General features: G+C 45.6%; 1 long non-coding RNA gene across 2 annotated transcripts in view; it reads left to right on the top strand.

Annotated features, from left to right (window-relative positions):
- Nucleotides 1-10159: 10159 nt before the first annotated feature.
- LOC139060994 (uncharacterized) overlaps nt 10160-27536 on the top strand; it is a 150862-nt gene continuing 133485 nt past the window's right edge. For both annotated transcript variants that reach the window (XR_011515130.1, XR_011515131.1), the window contains exon 1: nt 10160-10693. This is a non-coding gene — a long non-coding RNA (uncharacterized lncRNA). The remainder of the gene's footprint in view (nt 10694-27536) is intronic.

The following is a 27536-nucleotide window of genomic DNA, read 5'->3' as shown; positions in this document are numbered from 1 at the left end:
AAACCGTGAAGGGATAGCAACAAGCAAAAAACAAAAAACCCAAGCACATTATTAAAAAGGTGAACGAAAAGCAAAGAAAAAACAAACTAAAGGATGAACAAATTACACTTACTGAAATTTTTACACAGATGTGTAGCTCAATTTAACGCTTTCAACTTATAACCTACACTTTTGAAAAAATATAAACGCAACGACAGAACAGAAGATATTCAAATAAAAAACATGCGCAACCTACGAAGGCCTTCATCTCGGCGTCCTTCGTATAAAAGTGGCAGGAATACGTTTTCATAAATTAATGAATATTTAGGCAAAACGCCAGGTAAGCTAGGCGGAATGCGCATAATGACAGCTATAGAGTTCTTTGATGTAGCTGGCTCCAGTGCAGCATCCTCTTCGCAAGCGATTTCTTGCAACCATGAAGCAAATACTGTACATGCATTAATGAGTACCCAAAATTATTTAAGAACGACCAATCTCGATTTTTATCGAAGAAAACATTTTGTGTGCTTCGAGAAGCGATTTGTGACAACGTGTAGCCCTGTACATGCCTGTATGAATATGTAATATTACTTTGGAACACCCAACCCCAGTTGTTATCGAAGAAAACATTTTGTATGCTTCGAGAGGTGATTCGTAGCAATGTGTCACACCGTACATTCTTCTACGAGTACGTAAAATCATTTTTATGCGAAGCATATTACTAGAGCTCAACCCAGCTGCTCAGGCGCGGCGGTGTCGCCTTCAATACCACGTGACACCGCGACGTCACGACAAAGGAGAAACGGGGCTCCAACTCGCGCCATCGCTCGCGGGGTCGCGGTGGCAGCTGCGCTTGCCTCTGCTAGACACTCACCAGGTGAGATACCTCCTGGAGACAGAGCTGCTCGTTGGAATGAGAAGCGAAGGTTGCGGCGTGCTACAGAGACTGTTTCTAGGTGGCTTTGCTACGGCGCAGCGACTACGCGCCGCGCATCGGACGCGGTGAGCGTCGAGCAACGCAGCGTTCGGCGCGACAACGAAATGTGCGCCTGAGCAAGTGCCGCACGCCTGAGCCGACGCCGAGGACACCGGCTTTTCTGCGACACGAGCTCCTTAACGCTGTCGCGTTTATATAAAGGCTAGTATGCTTCGCATCCTGGGCTTAACCTTAGCTAAGCCACAGCCAGTTTTTTTTGAACAACCGACCCCAGTGGCTACAAGTAATGCATTTTGTATGCTTCGAGAGGGGATTTGTGGATATTTGCCGCACTGTACACGCCTCTGTGAGTGCGTAAAATTATCTTTCAGCAACCAACACCGGTTGTTGTCGAACAAAGCATTTTGTGTGCTTTGAGAGGAGAGTTGAGGACATGTGTCACACTGTACACACCTCTATGAGTACATAAGGTTATTTTTGAACGACCATAACCATGGTTGTTATCAGATAAAGCATTTTGTATGCTTCCAGAGGGGATTTGTGGCAATGTGTCGCAGTGTACACGCCTCTATGAGTACGTACAACTCATTTTCAACAACCAACCGCGGTTGTTATCAAACAAAACATTTTGTATGCTTTGCGATGTGAGTTGTGGCAATGTGCCGCGTTGTACACGCCTCTATGAATACGTAAAATTAATTTTGGGCAACCTACCCTGGCTGTTATCGAACAATGCATTTTGTACGCTTTGAGAGATCATTTGTGGCAACGTGTACGCACTGTCCGTTCGTAATGACACCCGCCTTACCGCCAAGCGTACACGCACGTGGGAGACAACCGGTGCTTTGAGCGCCACTTCATCTGGTACCCTGTTAATAACTCTGTGCAGACTCCACGACCACCTCGGCTCAGCACGCGAACAGTGTCTCAAACGACAGCATCGCAAAATGCTAGCTGTCGCATGAAAAAAATGCGAAGAAGCGGTCCTTATCACACGTATTATTGCCACGGTGGTACCGCACTACTTGTCGGGATTTTACCGCTTCGTTAAGCGCCAGACACGTGGTAAGATTTTGCGTGCCATCCCTCGTAAACCATGGCGGGGCCTGAATTGGCGCAAGCGACGATTTGGGAGACATGGCACGAGCGTTTTAAAGCTAGACCTGACCTAGCACCGCTAACTATGCGACGGCAAAACTATAAGGTGCTTGTGACATTTCGACAACTTCTGGCGCGCACGTGACGGATGACCTTGAACAACCAATGTTATCAATGTTACGTTTTTATACCTCGTGTCTCTTGCGAACCTGCGATTTCGTCGATATCGAGCTTGCGCATGCACTTCGGGCCGTCCAATGCTGTAACAGTGAGGTAACGACCAGACGCATGCTTCTTTCGCGCCAAAGCCGCTCTTTGAAACATCTGGCTTGTATGTGACGTGCCACCTTCTCCCGTCCTAATTACCTCGAGACAGCTAGCGCGTTGAGATACTGCACTGCGTTAAACACTGGCCCATATTATTGCAAAAGTATATGTCCCACGACACAAATGAATCCACGTGGGTTTTTGCAACGAGTGATAACAAAGATCACCTTCAGTGTCTTGCAACTTAGAAAATGTTGGAGCAAGGTGACTTCATCATCATCGTCATCGTCAGCCTGGTTACGCCCACGGCAGGGCAAGGGCCTCTCCCATTTTTCTCCAACTACCCCGGCCATGTACTAATTGTGGCCATGTTGTCCTAGCAAACTTTTTAATCTCATCCGCCCAACTAACTTTCTGCCGTCCCCTGCTACGCTTCCCTTCCCTTGGAATCCAGTGCGTAACCCTTAATGTCCATCGGTTATCCTACCTCCTCATTACATGTCCTGCCCATGCCCATTTCCTTTTTTTTTATTTCGACTAAGGTGTCATTAACTCGCGTTTGTTCCCTCGCCCAATCTGCTCTTTTCTTATCCCTTAACGTTGCACCTATCATTCTTCTTTCCATAGCTCGTTGCGTCATCCTGTCTTCACGTAAATATTTTAGTTCAGGCCGCTATGAGCTTGTCTACTCAACGAGTCCGGTATCGTAGGCTCACTATGGTACTCGAGAAAAAGGTGCTCAGCGGGACATCCTCAATCTCCTGAATTTGAATTTTAATCGATAAAGGTTCATTCGTTCGCTCGCCTTCTATCGAATTAATTTTTTGGCTCACAATGTTCCTGTAGGTGGTAATCACCGCTTCATTCATCAATCATTAGTCGGTCAGTGAGTCGCTCAGTTGATCTTTATTTTATGTAAGAATCTATCGACTCATCAGACAACAAGTCAACGTTTCGGGTCGTTCTACTAAGCCGTCAGATGAACAGGCGGTGAACTTTCGCCTTCTGCAGTGGCCAGTTCATTCCACCTAGTTTTGTATTTTTTCATGCCTTGCGTAGATAACGGGCACAATTTCACCTGTAAAGCACGCAGACGTTTAAAAAAAAGGCCTAGGTGGCGATAATCTCTGCAGCGACGCCGTCTGCCATGTTCTTCCTAAAGCAGCGTGCCAACTGAAATTTTTTGATACAAGTGAACAAAGATATTCACTTTGGAAGCGTACAGTTTTCAGACAGCTGGTGATGCATATTTGGCTACGGTGTAGATCAGCAGATGGCCCTGAAGGTAGGCAAGGTTGACATAAAAACGTTTACAGCGCAAACACATGCAACCACAAAGTAAGGGACAGGACACACTTTGTGGTTGCATGTGTTTGCGCTGTAAACGTTTTTATGTCAAGTATGCACCAACTCGCCCAGAAAGAAATTTTAATGTAGGCAAGGTTGTGACTATGAAGACACCACCCGCCTCTTTGTTCACTTCTTCGTCATTTTTTGAAGACTCTCTTCGTCAAATGCGGAATATTGACAGCTGGCAAGGAGTGGAATTCGTCACTGCGAAGTGGGACTGGAACCAACGGGTACAACAAATAAACACTCACTTCTTATAATTTAGAACCTTTTAACATGAACAAACACTTACAGCCGTTGTGTTCGCGATAACCAAATAAAAGACACACGCCGCTTACGAAGTTCTTTCTCACTGTGTCCAACGTATTGTTGTTGCGCGACGTCTTCTTAATATATTAGGGAAATCTTAGGCGAAGCGCCAGGAAAACTAAGCGGAATGTGTGTAATGACAGCTAGGGAGCGTTTTGAAGCATTCGGCTCCAATAGAGGTCCCCTCCGGTACCATTTATCGCGAGCCAACCTCGGATCCTGCTTGCCATACATTCGTTCAAATATTTGTGCAGAAGCAACCGCGCCTACTATCCAAGAAATCGTTTCTATGGTTTGAGAGGAGACTAGTGGCACTATGTTGTGGGTGCAGCTCCCCTTACCACCGACCCTACGCGTACGTGGAAGCTAACAGGTACTTCGATCGCCACTTCTTCAAGCACCAGTTCGTGACCCCACCTAATCTCCGCGACCACCTCCGGTCACAAGCGGGGAGCGGCGTCTCATACGACAGAATCGCAAAACGCTGACTGTCGCGAGACAAAAATGCGAATACGCTGTCCTTATCACCGGTAACATCGCACGGCGGTATCGCACCACTCTGGGGTACTTACAGCTGCGTGAAGTGGCTAAGGTGTTGGGCTGCTGAGTACGAGATCGCGGGTTCGAATCCCGGCCACGGCGCCCGCATTTCGATGGCGGCGCAATCCGAAAACACCCGTCGTGTACTTTGATATATGTCCACGTCAGAGTACCCCATGTGGTCGAAACTTTCGGAGTCCCTCACTAGGGCGTACTTCGTAATCAGAAAGTGGTTTTGGCACCTAAGACCGCATATATTAATTTTTTTATCAGTTGTGTTAAGCGGGAGACACCTGGTGCAATATTGCGCGCAATCTCTCGCACGGCGGGTCGGGGTCCGACTTGCTGCCTACGGGGATTTTGCAAAATTGGCACAAACGAGCGTTGTAAATCTTGCATGTGACAAGCTGTGCATAAGTAAACGCATACTTCCTCTATAGCAATGACTGCGACATCTGACTGACTTTGCGCACCCGTATCACGCATGGCCTTGCACACTCAGAGTTGTCAAAGTGACGCTTCTAAACCTCGGATCTCTTAACAAACCTGCGATTGCGTGCACACACTCGCGTACCCCTAAAGCTGTAACCGTCAGGTCACAACCACACGCGTGCTTCTTTCGCGCCGAAATCGCTCTTTGAAAACGTCTGGCTCTTGCGTCACTCGCCAGCTTCTCGCATCCTTGATTTATTCGTGACAGATAGCGCTTTGAGACGCAGCGTTATACTGCCTTATCTTCAATATCGGCCGGTGTATTTTTTTTTTGTCGCCCTCCGCATTAGCGTGGCAGAGTTACGGAGTTATCGTGCTGAGATTCAGATGTTGGGTTCAATTCAGGCCACGACGGTCGCATTTCGATGGCGGCGAAATGGAAAAACGCTCGTGCATTCAAATTTATGTGCAAGGTAAAGAACACCAGGAGGGCAACATCAATTCGGAGTCTTCCACTGCGCCGTGTACATCTTATAATGAGATCGGGGTTTGAGACCTACGGGCCCACATTTTAATTGGTAATCTGATTTCTCAGCTTGCCTACATTGCTCTTGCACTATTAACTGGCAAAAAAGAAAGTGGAGGGGGGGGAGGGGAGGGGCGTACTTCATTTAGAGACGTTACAAGATCCAATCCCTAATCCATACTTCAGTGAGTTGCACTGCGATAGGGTAGAGACGTTTAAAATAGCTTTCGCTCTACCGAATGCAACCACGTCGATTCTCCTGCGAACAATCGCAGTTTTACACATAATTTGCGCCCGAAGTATAGAAGAAATTCTAGACGCCAGTGCTTGGCGCGTGAAACGCGTTCCTTTAATCAAAAAAGGCCAAATTCAGGGGACCGATACCTTGGACGCTCGAGCAGTCGCACAGTTTTCTTTTTCGGCAAAGAAATGGTGAATTCTGAATAACGATGCGCACCTATGCGGGGCATCAATGAAGTTGTTAACGGTGACAACTAGTTTGTCACTGTGTTCGTGTTCCGGTATGCTCGTTGAAGACGCCATGTATACAGGGCGCACGACTGGAACATTTGTGGACTGTGTAGATACCTGCTTGTCACACACATAGTATGTGCCCGCTGTGTTTATATATTGACGCTTGGCGCAAGAAATACCATTAACTCACACATGAACAAACCGTCCGTTGCATTGACTGTTGGCTTGGTGTGATTAGTAGCATACGTGTTCAACATTCGCGGTATCCTTCAGTAATGGTGCACCACGATTTCTTACATTTCATTGTAAACTCCTCAATTCCGTTACTCAGTGTGGAGAAGCAAGCCAGAAAGGCTCTCCTCCCGCCCTCGTCTCCACTTTTCTTCCTACAAATAATCTTTCTTTTTCTCTCTCACTCTCCCTGGGACAAAAACAGTGCATGATTTTTTACTAAGAATATCAGGTTATTAATGAAAAATTGATTATTTCTTGTTAATTACCCATTAAGTATTAAATATTCGATACTTAATCAGCCAATCCGCTTAAATCCCGTTGTGGTAAACCGCCACAGAGAATAGCGAACGTAGTGCTGACGGATCGAGCAATACAACCGCACCGAAATATTGATCCCTTCTTTTGAGTAGCCTAGTGGACACTTAATCTGGTTAACCTCTCTCCCTTTCAGCTTTTATTTTGCCTGCTCCTCCTCCTTTTATGCATGCATGATCAGTGTGGATGCACTCATTAGGCGGCGAACCAATATCAAATCGAATTAATGGCTATACTTAGAAAGCGAAGCAAGCGTTACGCGAAAATGAAGGGACTGTGAGGTCCCGGCCCATTTTTCGAAAAAGTTTGCTGATTGGCCCTTTGTTGAGGATTGTCTTCCTCAAATGCGGTTTATTGACGACTGAGAAGCTGCGAGATTCGTCACTGCCAATTGAGAAGTCAGATATCAGCGCCGCACAATAGGCATCCCGAGTCTTCAGCCAAGTTGACGGTCTTCTTCTCCTTATATAAGTCTTTCATCGCTCTGGTCGGCTTTTCTTTCATTACCAGTCGTACAATCAAGTAATGTCACCGAAGCCAACGCTTTGACAAGGGTACTCGCGTTCATCAGCGCAAAAGCTGCGTGTCTTTGCGACAAGTTTATGTACGCTTAACTCACTCTCGCGCACCCAGTCAGGGAAGAGGAGAAGGAGAATATGAGGGTGCGCGGAGTGACTTAAGCAAAGGGAATCTCGAAAAAATTGGTGGGTGTGAGACCGAAATAATAAAAACATTTGAAGTAAGGAACGAAGAAATTAAATTTAAGAATAACGAAAGCAAGTAACGCGAAACCGGAACGAAGGATTGTGCTGAAAGCTTTGAAGACAGCGACCGTTAAGTTAACAGCATACAAAGCTCTTGTAAGACCAAAATTAGAATATGCGGATTTGATCTGGAGCCCTCATCAAAAATATTTAATCAAGAAAATAGAAAGAGTGCAAAATTTAGCTTTGCGGTTTATATACTCCACATACTCGCGTTTTTCTAGCGTGTCCGTTCTTCGCGACAGAGCGAAAATGAAAAAACTAGCTCATCGCAGAATTGTATCTCACATCAAATTTGTATATCAGCTGTACCATGGTCACTACAAAATACCGCGTGAATGTTATTTACCTGAGCCCCCCATGCACTCTGCTCGTACAAACCACAACAAAACCATTAGGCAACCATTTAGTAACCTTAACATCCATCAATATTCTCTTTTTCCCCATGCAATTTCACTATAGAATAAATTACCTGAAGAAGTAGTTAACGCAAGTACAACAGAATCGTTCGTTCATCTTTCAAATAACCTTTTCTTTGACCTGTAAACTGCCGCAATCAAAGCAGTTTTCTTTTGCGTTACGCTTTTTTCATTCTTATTTGTTTACGTATCGCACTGTTGTAAGTTCATGTTTATTTCTGTTACGTATAGTGTTACAATGATATATGTACATGTTTTGTTGTGTTCTTAATTGCTAATTAGCAGTTGTAATTTACGTTGTTGTATGTACCCAATCCTGCTTGGGCCCGAATAGGGCCTGCAGTATTTGTAAATAAAAAATAAATAAAAAAGGCATGCGCCGCATACGAAGTTATTCGTCAGAACTTCCTACACGGATACACGGACTGATGTCTTGTTAACACATATAATGATGTTTTAGGTGCAACACTTGGAAAGCTAAGCGGAATGTGTACAATGACAGCTAAGGAGCTCTTTGAAGCAAGCGGCTCCATTCCAGTGATCCTGCGGCACCTAGTGATTGTGAAGTTGCCTTATGCACCGGTTCCTGCTTTCCCTGCATATATTATTTTCGAAGAGGGAAGTCCCTATTACTAACGAAGAAAGAATTGGTATGCTTGGGGAAGCGATTTGTGCCCCTACGTTGCACTAGGCGTTGTGGGAGGCGCTCCCCTTACCGCCGAGCCTACACTTACGCGGGATCCAACCGATACTTCGAGCGCCACTTCCTCAAGGACCAATTCGTAACCCCGTGCACCCTTCGCGACCGCCTATGGTCACCAGCGGGGTAGAGTCTCAAACGACAGCTTCGCAAAACGCTAGATGTCGTTAGAGAAAAATGCGCAGGCGCAATCCTTACCACGGGTGTCCTCACCCGGTGGTACCAGACAACTGTGCGGTTTCCGCCGCTGTGTTAGCGGGAGACACGCGATACGAATTTGCGTGCGATCCCTCGTACGGCTTGTCGGGGTCCGAGGTGCTGCGTACGACGATTTGGGACACGTGGCAAGAACGAACGCTTTAAAACTAGGCCAGAACTTCGCGCCGCTAACTATGCGACAAAATGCTTATATTGCGATGATTGTGACATCTCGACAACTGCGCACACGGGCGTCGCTGGTGACCTTACGCACCCAGAATTATCGAAGTGACGTTTTTATACCTCGTATCTATACTAATTTCCGATTTCTGTCACGCACTTGAGTACGCCCAGTGCAATATCTATTACCTAATTACATACGTAAGGTACGTAAGACATCGGTAATTTATTACCAAAGCCTGATGTATCAACCTATTTCGAACAATGCCTACATATCAACCATTCCTTAATTTTTTTCGTGACTGCAAGCGCTTTGAGACGCGCCGTTATGCTGCGGTGTCTTCAACATGGCCCCATATTAACGCGAAAGCATCACACGTCACATCAGGCAGCAAAGCCAGCATTGCCCGCAACGAATAGTAATAAAAATCATCACGAGCGTCCTGTAAGTTAGAACAAGTCAGAGTAAGGTTAAGTGGACTGTAAAGGATCGAGGTGAATAAGGTGAATTAAAGTGGATTTAGGTGTACTACGGGGGAATATTTGAAGTAGTAGCTTAGCGCAAATAAAACCACAGACACAAGGAAGACAGACCAGGAGCGCTTGTCTTTGTCTGTCTTCCTTTTGTCCGTGGTTTTATTTGCGCTAAGCTACTACTTCAAATATGGACGACCAACTAGCCCAACAGTCAACTCTTCTACGGGGGAATAAGGTTGGCAAAAAAAAGAGAAAGTATGCTTAAGGTCGAATAGGTTGGATACAAATCAGAGTGAGGTTAATTAGGATGAATTAGAGCAGATTAAGGTGGTTTAGCGTTTGTGCAAATCAGATCAAGGTGAATTAAGGTGTATTAGACTATAAGTTCGAAAAACACGTTGCAATCTAGGACGTCGCGTACCATGGAAGTAACCAGTTATTTAGAGAAGTCATAATGTTTTGGTATTCAAATCATGTATGAGTATACTTAAGCGAATGTGAAACTTTCCCGCTCATCCCAGTAGCGTAGTATAGCTATGGCGTTGCGGTGCTGAGGTTCAGGTCGGAGGTTTATTTCAGGCCACGGCGGTTGCATTTATATGGCGGCGAAATTTTAAAGAGCTCGTGCAATGGGACTTAGGTGCACAGCAAAGAACACCCGCAGGTCAAAATTAATTCGGAGTGTCCTATTGCGCCGTGCACATCTTATCATCAAATCCCTGTTTCTAGTCTTACAGGACCAGAATTTTATTTCTAATCGAATCTTTCCTCGATAGACAGGTGTCTGCAGAATGGGTAAGGCTCGCCTACAAGGCTGTCGCGCTATTGCACTACCCTCTCCCCCTATAACGCAGAAAATAAGGGGAAGGGGGGAGGTGGGTTCAGTTACAGAAGTCCCAAGATCCACCCCCTGATATACACTTGTGTGACTTCACAGTGACAAACCCATTATCAGACGGCTTTAAGATTGCGTTTGCTACACCAAATGTAAACGCAACACATGTCACGATGTGGCCTGCGAGGCGGCTGCTGACGCATAGCGGGAACTGTCCTCTGGTAGAATCTAGGCTTGTGCAGAGCAATGTTGGCGCGAGCAGGAAGGTAGTATCGCTACGGACGTCTCGCGAGATATGACGAGACGAAGAGAAAAGAAAATTGGCTGATGTTTAACTCGTGTAAACCTTGTCATCAACATCAAAAAGTCAGTTTGGCATGGTTTTGCAAAGACTATACACGCAGTGTTTCGTTAAAGTGAGGCCACTATCTTTCACAAATGTTACACACGGTGCCGAACGGGTTGACCGTGAAGTCACGATGAAAGCTGGCCGTCGCAGTCGAGTTTCCCGTCAGCCGAAAGGTGTGTTTCGTCAAACGTTCGTTGTGGGTTCCGTCGCTTACGTCCACGGCTTCGTCTCCTTCTCATTGTTGTTGTTCGTGTTGCTGAACGACGGCGGCGTTTGCAGCAGCTTCGATCGTGGCACGCTTCCGCGAGTGGTAAGTGTCTCTACAGCGCGTTATTCTGGCCTCCCTTCGCTGCGGTGTTTCGGCAAGCAACTTTGCTTTTGCTTGAGATTTCGCCTCCTACCGTCTAGCTTGATCTACTCTATGAGCGGATTCAGGCTGTTGCTTGTAGTTTGCCGCACGCACAGACGGTCGAGCCCGCGCGCCATTCATGGCGAGGCGGAGCAACCCCGAGCCAGCGAGGCAGCCGTTTAAGGAGCGTTTATAGTACGACGTTATCGGCGCGCGGGCTAGCGTCGCTCGACGTCGGGCGCGTCGGGGCGCCTTGGCAGCGTCCGGTTACGCTGGCTGTGCTAGTGCGTTGAACGGTCCTTCGAACTATAGACGCTGTTGCTCTCGCCAACGTGAGGTAACATGTGCGCGCGCTCACGCTGCGCCGGACTGTGTTTAGCTCTTCAATCCTCGTATAGTCACGAGGTACCGCAGTGGCGAGCCTCCCAGAGACCGCTGCTGCGACACCTATCCGCGGCGGGTCACGTGGTGTGAAGTAACATCTACACTGGCGCTCCGACGGCTCAAGGTCACTCCGACGCCACAAATGACCGTGAGAGACTTGTAGCACAGGTTTCATTCTAAAACCATCGGGGATTCCCAGCGCCCATTGGACAGGATAGACACGTATAGCTTGACGCTAGCGGTTCGGTACGTTTGCGTGCACCGAGGAGTGGTCTGTGCACAAGTGCTCGTCAGTAACGCTAATAATGGTGGGCTCGCCCACCATAGTTGCATCTGGCGGGGGAGAGGAGGAGGGCAAGGGAGCACTTGCCTATTTCTTTTTGATGGAAGGCACCTTCCACCTTTTTGATGGAAGGCAACAAAGATATTGACTTCGGAAGAGTGGAATTTTAGGACAGCTGGTGGTGCATATTGCACCACGGTGAAGCTTTACAGACGAGACCAAAGAAAGGTGAGTGTTGTGGGATTGCAACCCACCTTTTGGTTCGCCGCTCCGCCATTTCTGAAAGCCTGTCTTTGTCGAAGGCCGTGTACTGACGGCAGACAAGAGATGGGATTCGTCACTGCGAATCGAGAAGTTAGAAAATAGAGACGCACAATAGGCGAACAGGGTCTTCTTCCCCGTTTACTGTCTTCTGCTTATTTAAGTATCTCATCGCTCCGGTCTGCTTCTCCTGAAGAAGACCAGTTGAGGAATAGCTAATGCCACCGAAGCCAAATTTTTGACAAGGGTACTCGCGTACGCGAGGGCAGTAACTGCGTCCGCGTTATGGGGAGAGTGAACTACTTGTTTATGTACGTGTAGTTAGACTCCCCCTCCCTCAATGGGCGAGGAGGAGGAGAACATGGCGGTGCGCAGAGTAACGTAACGAAAGTGCTAGTCTCAAAATGGGGGGGGGGGGGCGGAGGAGGTCGACAAGGAAAGAAAGGAAATCAGATCAAATAAAGAATGAAGAAATTACACACAAAGAAACTCAAGTGTAACCCAAGTAAACGCTCACAATTGATAACCTACGCCTTTAAAGAAATTCAAACACGTACAATGACTGCGTTGAGATATTCAGATAAAAGACCATGCGCCGCGTACGTAGTTCTTTGTCACAATTTCTTAAACATCAAGCTTGCGCGTCATCCACTTACTATATTAATGAAGGCTTAGGTAAAGCACCTGGAAAGCTAAGCGAAATGTGCATAATGACAGGTATGGTGCTGTTTGAACTGTTTGGCTCCATCGGCAGTACAATGGAAGCAATCAAAGCGTATACATGCCTCTATGAAGAAGTTCAAATATTTGTGAATGACCAACCCCGCTTGCAATCGAAGAAAGCATTTCGTATGCTCCGAGAGGTGATTTGTGGCAATCTGTCGCTCTGTCCGTTTGTGGTGGCATTTGAATTACCGCCAAGCTTACGCGCACGTGGGAGACAACGGTACTTTGAGCGCCACTTCCTGTAGGACCAGTTCATAACCCTGTGCATCTACGACCACCTTTGGTTACCAGCGGAGCAGTGTCTCAAAGGACAACATCGCAAAAATGCTGGTGGTCGCGTGGGAAGAATGCGATGACTCTGTCCTTACCACAGGTATCACCGCCACGGTGGTAGCACACCACAGTCCGGATTTTACCGCTCCGTTAAGAGCGAGACACGTGGTAGGATTTTACATGCGATCTCTCGTAAACCGTGGCGGGGTACGAATTCCCGCATGCGACGATATGGGAGACACGGCACGAACGGTTTAAAAGTAGACCTGAACTTCGCACCACTAACTATACGATGGCAATCTTATTAGGTGACGATTGTGACATATCGACGACTGCGGGCACGGACGTGACGGATGAGAAAGACCAAAGTTATCAACGTGACGTATCTATACCTCGTATCTCTTGCAAACCTGCGATTTCGTGGATGGCAAACACGTGCACGCATTTCGGGGCGTCCAATGCGGCAACCATGAGGTCACGACGGGACGCATGCTTCTTTCGCGCCAATGTCGCTCTTTGAAACATCTGGCTTGTCTGTGACGTGTCAGCTTCTCCCGTCCTTAATTACCTCGAGACAGCTAGCACTTCGAGATGCTGCGTTGCACTGCCCTGTCTTCAGCATCGCCCCATATTAATGCGGAGGCATCATCTGTACCATAAGGCAAACGAGCCATGTTGTTGTCCGCAATGAGTGGTAACAAATATCGTCAGCACCTTGTAAATTAGAACAAGTAAGAGTAAGGTGACTTAATGTGGAGTCAAGTGAATTAAGGTGAAGTAAATTGAATGAGGGTGAAATTATGTGAATTTAGGTGGAATGAGGTGGATTAAGGTTGTTACAATTTAGGGCACGGGGAACTAAGGTTCGTACAAACTAGCGCAAGGTGGACTACGATGGATTAAAGAAGATTAAGGTAGATTAAGGTGAATTAGGATGGCTCATATTAGAGCAAGGTGTACGTCTTACAACGCTTACACAGAAACAACTACTCGCAGTGACTGCGTTCTAGGGAATCAAATAAAAGGCATGTGCCGTCTGAGTTCTTTATTACAGCTTCCTACATATTAAGGTTGAGCGATTTTTTCCTAATATAGTAATAGCATTTTAGCTGCAACGCGTGGAAAGCTCGGCGGAAAGTGTATGAATGCTATGGAGCTGTTTGAAGCATCTGGCTCCATGGAGAACGCGAGCCTGAATTTAGGGTCCGCACGTTACATTATTAAGGCGAAAGCCTTAAATCTCTGTTTCAAGGTCGCTTTTTGAAGTACAGAAAGTATCACGCGACCCAAGGAAGACCAGAAGCGAACGAAAGCTTGTGTAGCCATGTATAAGGTATGATGAATGATTAGAAAACGTAATAATTGAGCATTTATTGGATTCAGGTAGATTAGACCGGATGAAGGATGACTAAAGTGGATTAGAAAAGGTAATAATTGATTTGTGACTGGATTATGGAATATTAGTGTGGGTGAATGTTGATTAAGGGGGACTAGGATGGAATACAACCGATTAAAGTGGATTAAAGTCGACAGAGGAGGAATAATGTCGGCTAAAGTCGCATGAGATGGATGAAGAAAGATTAGGGTGGGTTAAGGAAGACCAATGCGGAATAACGAGTATTAAGGTGGATTAGGTTGGATTATTATTGAAGAAAGTGCACCAAGGAGGCTTAAGGCGCATTAGGGTGGTTAAGCTGGATTAGGGTGGATTAAGATGGAATTAGGCGGGTTAAAGTGAATTGCAGAACGCTTTACAAAGCTTTCGCGTTTCTTATGCGATAGCTCAATCAGTTTAAACCAGCTGAAATCTGTTTAAACAATTCGGTGTCATCATGTCAACAAACTTAGCATAAAATCAGCACATAGAAAACATCTCCAGCAAGGCCAGTGAAACACTAGGACTAATACGTAAAACACTCTACATGGCTACGCCTGACACGAAGCTTCTGGTGCTAACATGCCAACCGTTGCTGACATCCTGGGCAATTTTCTTATTCTGATACAATACGGTAGGTTACCGCAAAATAAACGTCGCGTAAATTCATCCATGCGGAAAAGTGAAGGAGAACCTGAGGAATGTACCTTTCACTGTTCGAGTATTTTTGGTGCATTTCGCAACTCGACAGAAAAGCAGGCTTATCAGACGGGAGAGCGCTAACTTTCAAATGTGGTACATTAGCTAATGAAGCGTCGCATTCAGTCACGCTTCATACTAATGTTTATTTGAACACTCACATTGGCAAACATATGACGATTTGGGAACAAGAGGCACACTAAGTGCGCGCGACTTCCTCATCATCTTCTCCCTTCGAGCCGATACAGCGAAAAGAAGTAAATGCTGTAGGGCCGTCCCGCTTGTGAGCAGGCCGCGGTGCTGCTGAGCGGTGCGGAAGGAAAAAAAATTAAGGACGTACCTGCAGCGATACGCACTCCAGGACGGCGATATGTAGGTTCGAAGGAGTTTACGGTGGTGCGTGTGTGCTTGTCGATTCATTGTCCAAATGAGCCAGTTGAAGACGGTCAATGGATACGGTGTCTTTGCGCCCGTTGATCATCATTGTAAAGGGTTTGGGCTTTCGGTTTAGTACCCAGAAGTGGCCGTCGTATGGTGGTTGTAGCGGAGCACGGACATGCGTCTCGGCGTATGAACACGTGTGTGTAGTCACTGAGGTGCGGGCTGACAACCGTGTTCTGACGAGTGGGGCGAACAGGGGGCCAAACAACGGTGTCCATCATTGCTCGGAGTCGGCTTACGCAGTTGGTGATTTCGAAGGGTACAACACTATAGGTGCCGTTAGTTTGCTGGACAACAAAATGCGCATTCACGTAAACGACGACGTATCTCTATATGCGAGAAGACAAATAAACACGATAAGCTTTTACCGTATCCATGTACACGCTGCTGGTGGCACAGTGTCTATGACCGCCCATTGGGTGGCACTAGGTTGCGGGCTCGATTCCTGACCACGACCGCCGTGTGCATGAACGCCCGAGGCCTGAGGCCTGAGCTTAAGCTGCGCGTGAATTAGGCTGCGCGCACAGACATGGTAAAGGGACAAGCTCAAAAATGTGCTACACATTAAAAAAAGCTGTCCTGCTCACAGACATTGACTAATCTGCGTATACCCATAGCCATTCCCCATGCTGGAGGAACAACAATATGTCGTCCTCGATGACGTCACTGGAAACTCCCCCTATGTCGTCTGTTTTTTTTTTTTATCTGACCACTTTTGATCATCGCAGCCTCCTGTTGCTCAGATTCCGTGATCATACCTCCCCTATCCTGCAGATCACAAATTTCTCTAGCCTTTTTGACGCTGCCCAATAAACGTGTGACTCAAAATCAATACCGAACAAAAGATCCAGGACCTTTAAACACAGTTTTACGGTTGGATTTTCTCTTTATGATGTGTCTTCTTTTCGTTGTGGCTTGGAAAGTTTAGTTTGTTCCCAAACTTTCAGGCTTTTCAATATTGACTCGTTCGCTGTATCTTTAATTTCGCGGCACATCCTTCGTTGACCTATTATCGTTTCGTCGAAGCTTGTTTTTTTTTCTATTGGTTTTTCCTGCTGGCCTTCTCCATAGTTTTTTGTTTGAACTTTAAAAAAAAACTTTCCACATGATTAGATGAAAGCCAATCAATTGCTTGATACTGTACCGTTATTGTAGAGGGGCCGTTTGATTGTAATAGTTAAGTGGTCGGGCGCCGCGATTTAAATGCATGCAAACGAAGAAATAGTTTTTCCTTCGTTTATGCACTGCGACAAATTTGGTTAGTTCGTTGCAATTATCAAAAAAATGTTCATATCTGTCAAGTACGACAAGTAGATTTTCTTTTTATATGACACAGTTGAAAAGTCGAAAAATTGTTGCGAAGAGTCTACTTTAAAAAGAAAAAAGAAAAGCTAAAGGGACAAGCTCAAAAGTGTGCTCGACATTAAAAAACACTATAACAGTTCTGTTAATTTCGCCACTTGTCACCCATGAACCGAATTCATCTGCTACGCAGTGTTCTGAAATAAACTACCAACTTTAGGGCAGAACTTTTCGAAAGCCATCGTAAATACTGTAGCAACTTCCCGTAATCTCTATACTAATATTTATCTATTTAGCTTGCTTCACTCATTCATCATTAGTCGGTCAGTCGGTCACTCCGCCGATCTGTATCCAACCCATCAAACGATCAACTCATCAGACAATAGTTTGACAGTTCCAGTCGTTGTACTATAAGGATTTTTGCCTTCTCCAGTATACGTAGTTGATTATATCCCGTTTTGTTTTCGTGTGTTCCGAGAATAACGGACGCTTTGTCATTCTTAAAGTGCAGACGCGTTGAAAGAAACCTAAGTGGCGGCAACGTCTGCACAGTGGCCGTCTGCCATGCTCTTCCTTAAGCGAAGCACGAACTTCCATTTTCTGATAGAAGGGAACGGAGATATTGACTTTAGTTGACGATGTATCAGTTGTAGTTGCCTATTTGACTACGGTGACGCTGAATAAGACAGGACCAAGGGAAAGCGAGGTATTGACAGTGGGGTCACGACCCGCTTCTTCAAAACATCACGAGCCATTCCACTCTGTGAAGGTGGTTGACCGGCGAAGGTGTTTCGCACACGAGATGACGAGGGCTCATGATTTTTAACAAGGGTGCGAACTTATTTATTGTCCTGATGTTTGGTCATCGTGACGAAGGGAACGCACACTCATTTCTTGTCTTGATCGGTGGTCGTTATTTCACTCGCAGCTGCAATGATATTCTTTGATAATGTCAAATCCATGAACGTACGCCTTTGGGTGGTCGGTCAGGCCGGATCGGTGTGGCTTCGCAAGGGATGTGTCTGCAACATTGAACGAGTAACCCGTTCCCTTTTTCGGCACCGACCCATCCACATTGAAATCACCGACAACTACAATAGGGGTAGCGTCATCGGAGCTAATACACGCAAAGCCAGTAGCTATGAACCTTACGGTACTATGGATCATTGCAGTCATTTGCTTGCTGAAGGAGGCGTGAGCCATTGCTTGGGGAGATATGAGCGATTGCACACGCGGATATGAGCCAGAGTAGGGTGAAGCTCAATAGACATGACCAAGGGAAGTCCAGGAATTGACAGCGGGGTCAAGACCCGCCTCTTCAGAAAGTTCCTGTTTTGCGCTTTTTTTTTAAAAAGACGGTCTCCATCAAATGCGGTTTGACAGCTCAGAAGTGCTGGAACTCGTCACTGTGAATGCAGAAATGACAACGTTGGGATGCGCAATTGAGGTCGACGCTTTTCACCCACGTCTACTCTTCTCTTCTCCTTATTTAAGTCTTTCTTCGCTCTGGTCTGCTTCTTGTGATTACAAGTTAGACTACAAAGAATGTCGCCGAAGCCAACGTTTTGACGCTGGTGATCGCGACAGCAGCAACTGCGTCCGCGTTTATGTACGCGTAGCTCCCTCTCCCTCACCCTCGGTGGGGGAAGAGGAGAACATGCCAGTGCGCTAGGTAAGGAAAGCGATAGTCTAAAGGAAAATGGGGGCCGAGGCTGAAAAGAAAAACATACGATGTCAAGAACGTAGAAATCAGAAAAACAACGTTAAGCACAAGTAAAGACGGCTTATAAGTTACAACCTTTAAACACATACAAACACTAATAGTGGCTGCATGCGAGGTGTTTGAATAAAGAGTATGCGCGGCCTACGAAGTTCTTCATCACATTTTCCTATGTATAAAGGTTGCGTGACCTCTTATTATTATATAAATGTAATTTGAGGTTTAACCCCTGCAAAGCTAGACGGAATGCATATGATGACAGCTATGGAGCTGCTGTAAGCATTCGGCTCCATTGAGACACAATCCGCTCGACCGCCTCCCGCCGTGATTTCCTTCAATTATTCGTGATCAACGAACCCCGTTTGCTATCCAAAAAGCATTTTGTATGCCTTGAGAGGAGATTTGTAGCACTGTGTTGCACTATGCGTTGTGGGTAGCGCGTACGCTGCAGCCAAGTGGTACTTGGAGCATCGCTTCCTCAATGGCCAGTTCGAAGCCACATCTGGAATTCATTTCCTCGAACCAATTTTTGCAAGACCTGAAACATTCAAACGCGGTTTTATCGCACCGAACGTTTCCGAGTGCTTCTTCCAGTTACTTTTGTGCTCCAATATATAAAATAGCCTTTTATCAAAAAGGTAAGTACAAAGACAGTGTGTTATTACGTCCAGTTTGAGGACGCATATCTCCAGACCGGAGGCATTATGGAAATTCGTTCCAGGTCGACACGCCCTGCAAATTCACTGGCTGTAAATCATAAATTGCCATATGGGCCGTAAAATAATTAGGTAACAAGTTAATTTGTGATTTTTCGTATATAGCTGTATGTCTGTTTTGATTTTTTTTGCAAGTAGTGTAAGCCTCTATGATTAACACACCTACAGGACAGAATTTGGTTATCTGAAACTAGGAGTGTTTTAAAATTTCGTGAAACTTAAAGAATGATGACCTCTTCTAGGATATCTTAACTAACGTTAGCCAAGCTATTTAAGGAAAAAAATTATTAAAGTAGTACGGAGCAGGATATAATCTTAAGACTTGCGTTGTTCAGGCTTCAGATCTCTGACGACCGAGCAGCGTACTGCCTATAATTGTGTCTTGCAGTGTGTTTTTTAAATGTGTTTTTCTTTTGTGCCTAGGACAGCTTGGCTAACATTAGGCGGGACACATGGTATATGTCCAGAGGCTGTCGAAATTCATCGTGTATTTGCCACTTATCCTATATATGTTGTTGAAAACGACCTTCAGAATGTCGACATTTGGAGCAGTTGGTGACAAGTCAGTGTTCAAGCGGTTGTCCTGTGTGGCCTTTCCGGATTTTTGTGTGGTGCTTTAGTTTCGTGTTTCATGCGTCAAGAAGAAAACGACACTGTCCACTGTGCAGAGCCACAACAATACCACTGCAAGACTGAGTTCCACTTTTTGTATTTTGCTTGTGTCACTTATTACGCAGCCTATCCATATAATTTTTGTGCTCTTTTAACATAACAGTTACACTGGCACACGTTCCCTAGCACAAAAAAAGAATATTTTCCGGAAATGAAAAGCCACGTTCTTCCTTATATATATATATATATATATATATATATATATGCGGAAACATTTAACGCTATAGGTCAGCCAGGTATGCTGCAAAGTTTGCATGGTCACACGAGGAGAAGCCGAGAAAAAACAAGAACGAGCGCAAACTCACAACTCAAGTTTATTACAAACATTTGCACAAATAGTATGCATATCAAGCATCTAGCCCAACTATCGGCGCTTTGGAGTTAATTATGTGGTTCGAAAATGTTTACTAAATATCTGCTTTCCGCCTTCTTTTACATGGTATACAATTATTCTGGTTACTTTTCCAAGTTGCTTCAGTGAACTAGACAAGGCACGGTGTTTGCAATCCGTTGAAGCAGGAATCATGTTCTGGGGCACGAGCGATAAATGTGTAATCAATGTAGGTTCATTGCAGTCATTGTGGAAAGTTACCTATTCAAACGTTGCAAGGTGTTATACAGCCGTTATTCCAAATGTTCCATATACTCCTAAAACACTGCAGGAGGCACGAACGTCAAATTCTGTGAAAATACGAGTAAGTTTTAGTTCAAATCCGTTGCAAAAGATTCAAATACTTAAGTACTTGCTTTGAATGTAACGTCGTTAATTAATAATGAACCTGCCTTCTTCCCCAATATTTTTCGTCATTGTAGGGTCACAGTTTGTTTCTCCATTGTCTTGGTGAACTCGACAAGGGAACCTGTTCATATATGCGAAACATTAGGTTCATGGTATTTGTAATGTGTGGGCAACGTTCCACGTAGGTGGGTTAATTACACCTTTATAAAATAGATTACGTGAGCAAGTCAACCGGAGTATTATTAGTTTGGTTTGCCAGTGCTATTACTTATTCCGCTGCCTTGCATAATCACAATTACAACCTGAGTCAAAGTTTACAAGCATAATGGAAACGCTGCGCCGAGTTTGTTTTCTGCGTTAAAGGCGTGTTGACCAAACACACCTGTTAGAAAAAAAGTAAAATAAAACACTTAAAGAAATTTTAAGTAAGCATTCGAAACTTTCCCACTGGCCTTATCAGCTCTGTTCCCCTTAATTTTAGGAGAACTGTGCAATTCACAAGCTTCTTCCTAAGAAGGAAGGGGCGCACATGAATTGGAATGTGTTGCGAATTTCTAAAGTTTCAAGCCTACTAGAAGCGTTAGAAATAACTGTCGAAAGCTCCTTTTTGGAGGCGTGCTGATGGCATGATACGCACACCCATGAGCAAAAGTATACGGTCCTGCGAGTGCACGATAAAACTCATTTTCTGCTCTGTCACTTGATAGAACTTGAAACAAAAGACTGCAGTCCAAACTTGGTATTACTCGTTTTCAAGTGCACTCACCAGATTCCGTTTATGCATGTTATACCAAGAAATCCAGTTTTTTTTTCGTGGACCCTGTGGTCCGTATACTTTTTCTCACGGGTGTACGTATTTGGGTTGGCCTGGTGTCTTCAGTGAACTAACCGAGACACCTTCTTTGTTTGGTGACAGTAAGGACGAGGCAATGGTTGATGTGTAGGCAAAATTCAAAGTTGGTGTGTGAGTATTTGACGCTGTGATAATCAATTACGCATGTTTGTGCTTAAGAGCACGTGAGTCATGAGTGTGGCATGAGTCCTGAGTGTGTCTAACGAACGGGGCAGAATTTAGCCAGTAGTCCTGGCAGAGCTACAAATGCCACCACTTACCGTACCCTGGTTTTTTTCTCTGTTTTCATGCTTCATAAGACACTGGTAGTTGCTTTCCGCGAGGTTCTCGGTGAACTAATCAAGGTACCTTGGTTACATTTCGCGACAATATGGGGCACGTTATGCGTAAAGTGTAGGCTAAGTTAAAGTGAGAGCACAAATGACGAAATTTGCAGTGAATTACGCATGGAAGCGATCTGAGCTTTATCGCTGTGTTTTGCGAACAAAACAGAATTTATCTCGCTGCTCTGGGAGAAGTGGGAACGAAACCGAGATCAAGAGTGTTCATGAATTACTGGCTTTCAAAAAATTCCCAACATTCAGGGCCTAAAAGCGTTGTCATGCAGTAATTCTTCTGTTGGGCAGTAATTGCCTATCGTATCGTCGTCAGATTATATGCAATTTCGACGAATATATTCGCATTATTTTTTTGCTCCCCCATGGTTCACCATGTGTGATTTATAATCGCTGTCGGGGTGGTAATTATCAACTGAACGGACAGACCCGTGGGCTGGCTTTTTCTCGTAACGAAACAGTACACTCGTAATTATCAACACACACACACACAAACACATATATATATATATATATATATATATATATATATATATATATATATATATATATATATATAGACAGACAGACAGACAGACAGACAGATAGATAGATAGACAGATAGATAGATAGATAGATAGATAGATAGATAGATAGATAGATAGATAGATAGATAGATAGATAGATAGATAGATAGATAGATAGATAGATAGATAGATAGATAGATAGATAGATAGATAGATAGATAGATAGATAGATAGATAGATAGATAGATAGATAGATAGATAGATAGATAGATAGATGTGCGGTTAGTGATTTGACCCCTACCCACCTCTAGAAACAGTTCTAACACTGCTGGTCTAACGTAGCATTTTGGCTAGAAACCATGAGCTTTTATTTCCCAATTAGTCTACCATTTACATAAATGACCAATAAAAAGTGAGCTGTCAGCAGATTTCAGCGGTCGCTATTCTCATTCAGAGCAGAAACATGCGTAAACTTGCCTTCACCTGTGCTGGTAAGAAATAACAGGGGCTGCCACTCCAGGCTTTGTGAGAGCTACCCTAGTATTGTCTTGTGTGCTATGCACTTGGTATTGCGCAGTGTCTAAGCGAGGTTAAAGATTGTTCCAGTTGGTTTGGCATCAATTTCATAGCAACGCGAACTAAAAAAAAATGGCTGTGGCTTAGGTAAGGTTAAGCCCAGGATGCGAAGCATACTAGCCTTTATTTTAGTTGTTGAACCACTGTTTAGCTTGGTGAACTGCTGTTGCTTGGCTATATTTGGTTCGGCTAGACGAAGAAACAACTCATGCGTTACTCTGCTTCGCCTTGGACGCCCCGCATTGGACGCGGTGAGCGTCGAGCAACGCAGCGTTCGGCGCGGCAACGAAATGTGCGCCTGAGCAAGCGACGCACGCCTGAGCCTTAGAAACAGCTCGTTTCTAAGGCAACACCGCATTCACTAGAGGCGCTTTTGTACCGCTTTGAAGCATTGTACTCGTGGCTCAGTGGTAGCGTCTCCGTCTCACACTCCGGAGACCCTGGTTCGATTCCCACCCAGCCCATCTTGCAAGAGTTGAGCCAAAGCCACTTCTCCTCTGTCGTGACGTCACGGTGTCACGTGGTATTCAAGGCGACACCGCCGCGCCTGAGGAGCTGGGTTGAGCCCTCGTAATATGCTTCGCATAATATATACACAAAGAAGAAGGCAAGTCCACTTGTCGAACCGTTAGCTCCTGCTCTCACCTTGTCCTCGTTTTGCTCATCGACACAAAGAAAGAGGCACACGGGCACAAGCGGCAACTTCCATCTATTTGGCTTTTGTTTATTGACTGGATTTATATGAACAGCGGAAAAGTCGTGTCATGACAAGAGATAAAAAGGGAAAAAATGCCGTCTGCCATGTTCTTCCTTAGGCGACGTGCCAGCTGCCACATTTTGATACAAGTGAACAAAGATATTGATTTTCGAAGAGTACAATTTTCGGACAGCTGGTGATGCATATTTAGTCACTGTGAAGCTCAGTAGACGGCACTGTAGGATGGCGAGGTATTGACTATGAAGACGCCATCCGCCTTTTTGTTCACTGCTTCTTTATTTTCTGAAAAGTCTCTTCGTCAAATGTGGTTTATTGACAGCTGACAAGCGCTGGAATAAGTCACTGCCTAATAAGAAGTGAGTAAGTAGCGGCGAGAAATAAACGTCCAGGTTTTTTCCCCACGTTTAATGTCTTCTTCTGCTTGTTTAAGTTGTTCGTTACTCTAGTATGCTTTTTGTGACGATCAATTGTAGAATCAAAGAATATCGGCGAAGCCAACGTTTTGTCTACGGTAGTCGGTCTTCATCGGCGCAGCAAGTGCGTCCCATTGCGATGCGTTTTTTTTTATTTATTGAAGTGAATATTAGGAGAGATTGGCGCCTTTATGGTGGCACCGGCTACTTCTTGTCACTTGGCAAAGGAACCAAAATTGCGTAAAAAGGGAGAATAGCGACACGAAATATGGCACTCAGTAGAACAAGCGTTTATGTACGCGTGGTTTTTTCTCCTTCATCTTCAACTGGGTAGGAGAAGGAGAATGTGCCGGTGCGCCGAGTAAAGCAAGCAAATTCAATCGCGAAAAAAAAAAGAAGGTTGGGTGGGGCAGGAAGAAAAAAAAGTACATATAAGGTATGAAGGAATTACACTACTGTAAAAAAACGTGTGATAAAAAAAACACTTACAATTATACCTGACCACTTTTAAACATATAGCAAGCGTTACAGTGACTGCGCTGAAGAAAATCAAATAGAAGGCCTATGTCCTCTACGAAGTCCCTTAGCACAGTTTTCTAATCATCATGTTTGCGGGATGTCTTATTAATATAATAATGAAATTCTTGGGTCAACACTTGTAAAGGTAGGCGGAATGTGCATAACGACCACTATCAAGTTCTTTGAAACATACGGCTCCATTGACCGGTTCGTGGAAACTGTGCCCACATCGGACTTTATTTATGACACACCAACTTCGGTTCCTGTTTGCCAAGAGTTCAACTTGTGAAAAAGCAACCTCGCTTGCTATCCAACAAAGTGTTTTCTATGCTTCGAGAGCCGACTTGCGGCACTATGGTGCGGGTGCCGCTCCCCTTACCAACGAGCTTACGCTGGCGCCAACGGGTACTTCCAGCGCCACTTCCTCAAGTGCCAGTTCGTAACCCCGTGCAGCCTCCGCGATCGCCTCTGGTCATCAGCGTTGGAGTGTCTCAAACGACGGCATCGGTGACTTTCACTCGAGGCCTAAACGACAGCGTCGCAAAACGCTAACTGCCACGAGACAAGAATGCGAAGGCGCTGTCCTTGCGACCGGTAGCATCGCACGGTGGTTCCTCACTAGTGTGCGGCTTATACCACATTGGTAAGTGGGAGACACGTGATGCGATCTTGCTTGTGTTCCCTCGTACGGCGTGCCGGGGTCCGACTGGCTGCATACAGGGATTTCAGGAAACGTCACGAACAAACGTTTTAAAGCTTGCATGCACCCGCCGTGGTTGCTCAGTGGCTATGGTGTTGGGCTGCTAAGCACGAGGTCGCGGGATCGAATCCCGTCCACGGCGGCTGCATTTCGATGGGGGCTAAATGCGAAAACAACCGTGTACTTAGATTTAGGTGCACGTTAAAGAACCCCAGGTGGTCGAAATTTCCGGAGTCCCCCACTACGGCGTGCCTCATAATCAGAAAGTGGTTTTGGCACGTAAAACCCCATAATTTTTTAAAGCTTGCATGCGACCACTTACGTATGAGTAAGTAAGCGAAAACGTACTCTTAATGGGATGATTGCGATACATCGAGCACTGGGCGCACGGTCGCCCCAGATGACCTTGTACACTTCGAGTTATCAAAGCGACGTTTCTATATCTCGCATCTCTTAATAAACTTGCGATTTCGTACGTGCGGATTTTGTGCACACGCTCGCGTGCCCCAAAAGCAATGACCGTCAGGTCATGACCACACTCGTGCTTCTTTTGCGCCAAAGTCACTCTTGGAAAACATCTGGCGCTTGCGTTATGTGCCAGCATCTCGCATCCTTAATTTATTCGTACAGATATCGCCTTGAGACGCGTTGTTATACTGCACTGTCTTCAAGATATATTTTTGTCGCCCACCGCAGTAGGGTAGTAGAGTTATGGAGTTGCGGTACTGAGGTTCAGGCCGCAGGTTCAACCCAAGCGACGGCGGTCGCATTTCGGTGGCGGTGAAATGGAAGAAGGCTCATGCATTTAGACTCGGGTGCAAGGTAAAGAGCACCAGGAGGTGAACATTAATTCGGAGTCTGCCACTGCGTCGTAGACGGCTGATAATCACATTATGGTTTTGGGACGTATAGGCCGACAGTTTAATTTTAACGTGATGTTTTTTGACAGACGCATGACTACAAAGTGGCTGAGGCCCACCTATAACGCTATTACACTATTAACAATAAAAAAAGGGGGGGGGGGGTGATGGGGAGTGCCATCTGTAGAAGTCACAAGATCGTGCTCCTTATCCACACCTGATTCGCTGCGCGGCGACAAGCCCATTATGAAGGTGCTTTAGAATAACGTTGCCTATGCCAAACGCAAACGGATCTCGTACGTAAAGAACTCACGTTGTCCTCTATGTGCGTTCTCCGTACATTATGGAATTCCCTAGATTTGTGTACACTTTGCGAACTTACGCAATGTGGTCAGTTTACCGTACGTAATGCTCACGTGCCCCAAAACATAGCGTTGTCGAACGTGGCGGCTCCCATGGCCCCTGCTTCAGTGTGAATTCTCGTGATCGCTACGCCAAATGCTCCTATACAGTACAAGGCCGATGCATTTCGTTACAAAAAGGCCTGAGACCTTGCTCGACTGCCATATAACCTGATGGGGATGCTCCCGAGCAAGCCGTGGTGATTGGGACGTCACTGCTAAGCCGCTACTCTCGCTAGCAGTTGTTGCCAGTAGACGTTGAAATGAGCTCTCATTTCCTGTACGCTCACCTGAAATGTTAGATGTGATCGCAAAGCGGGGCAAATTTCTAAGTTCTTCCGGCGACTGAGGCATCCATATATCCCTAAAGAGACGCGTGGGCATAGAAATCATAGGACAGTTTCTAACACCTTGCCTTGGCTTGCAGACGTTTGGCGAGATGCACCAGATGGCTCCCGGTCTTCTCACCTCTTATTTACGTTCGCGTTCTCTTACGTTAAACTAAAGGTCTTGAAAGGACGCGTGCGATGACGTTCTGCACGTGGCGTTTGCGTATAACGCACGGAAGTCGACAGACGCTATCTTAAAGGCCGCATGCAGCACCCACGGTCCCGAAACGCGGCGAGGCTCGCAAAGGAAACCTTCGCTTCTGAAACTGTCTTTTATTCCCCGAATATTAACTCCGTGTCCCGTCAAAGCCATCAAGATGCACGTGCTGAGAAGTTATGCGAATTCACCCACGTGTGCAAAACAGTTAAGACCCCCTTCGTCACATAGGCCTGCCGCTTCCTGCTCTATTTATTTATTTATTGATTGGGATTAGGGTGAAATTGCGAGTATTGACACTTGTTTCCTTACCGGCTCCCGCACAAACAAGCGAAAACTGACGGTAGCGTAGGATTAACATATGATGTAGTAGCAATAATAAACTGATTTGATTTGATTCGTATGTTCAAGTTACATTATGACGCTGTCTTTTCGGTAGGTTGTGTGTGAGTCGTAATTTACGATTTTTCTCACCCATATTACGTTGAGAAATTTAGTCAGTTCAGCAACTTCTTTGCGCTACACGGAGGGCCTGCGTGGTTGGATATGAGTAGTTCAGAATGATTGTGATTATTCCCGATATGACGGTCGATGTCGGACGCTGACGTGACTTTTCCTGCCATTCGTGTCGGTGGACACCTACGACGGTTTCTGGTGACGTCCCTGCGTGTTTCACCTCAGGGACGTCCACCTCTCACGCCATGGCGCCTACAGTGTCGTGGATTCCCTCGAAGGCCCAAGTAATCGGCGTTGTTGTCCCTACGGGTAATGGTTCCGAGAGCGTCG

Source organism: Dermacentor albipictus, chromosome 6, assembly GCF_038994185.2.
Source record: "Dermacentor albipictus isolate Rhodes 1998 colony chromosome 6, USDA_Dalb.pri_finalv2, whole genome shotgun sequence".
Taxonomy (NCBI): Eukaryota; Metazoa; Arthropoda; class Arachnida; order Ixodida; family Ixodidae; genus Dermacentor; species Dermacentor albipictus.
Note: the sequence above shows the minus strand (reverse complement) of the source record. Positions and strands in the feature narration are given on the sequence as shown.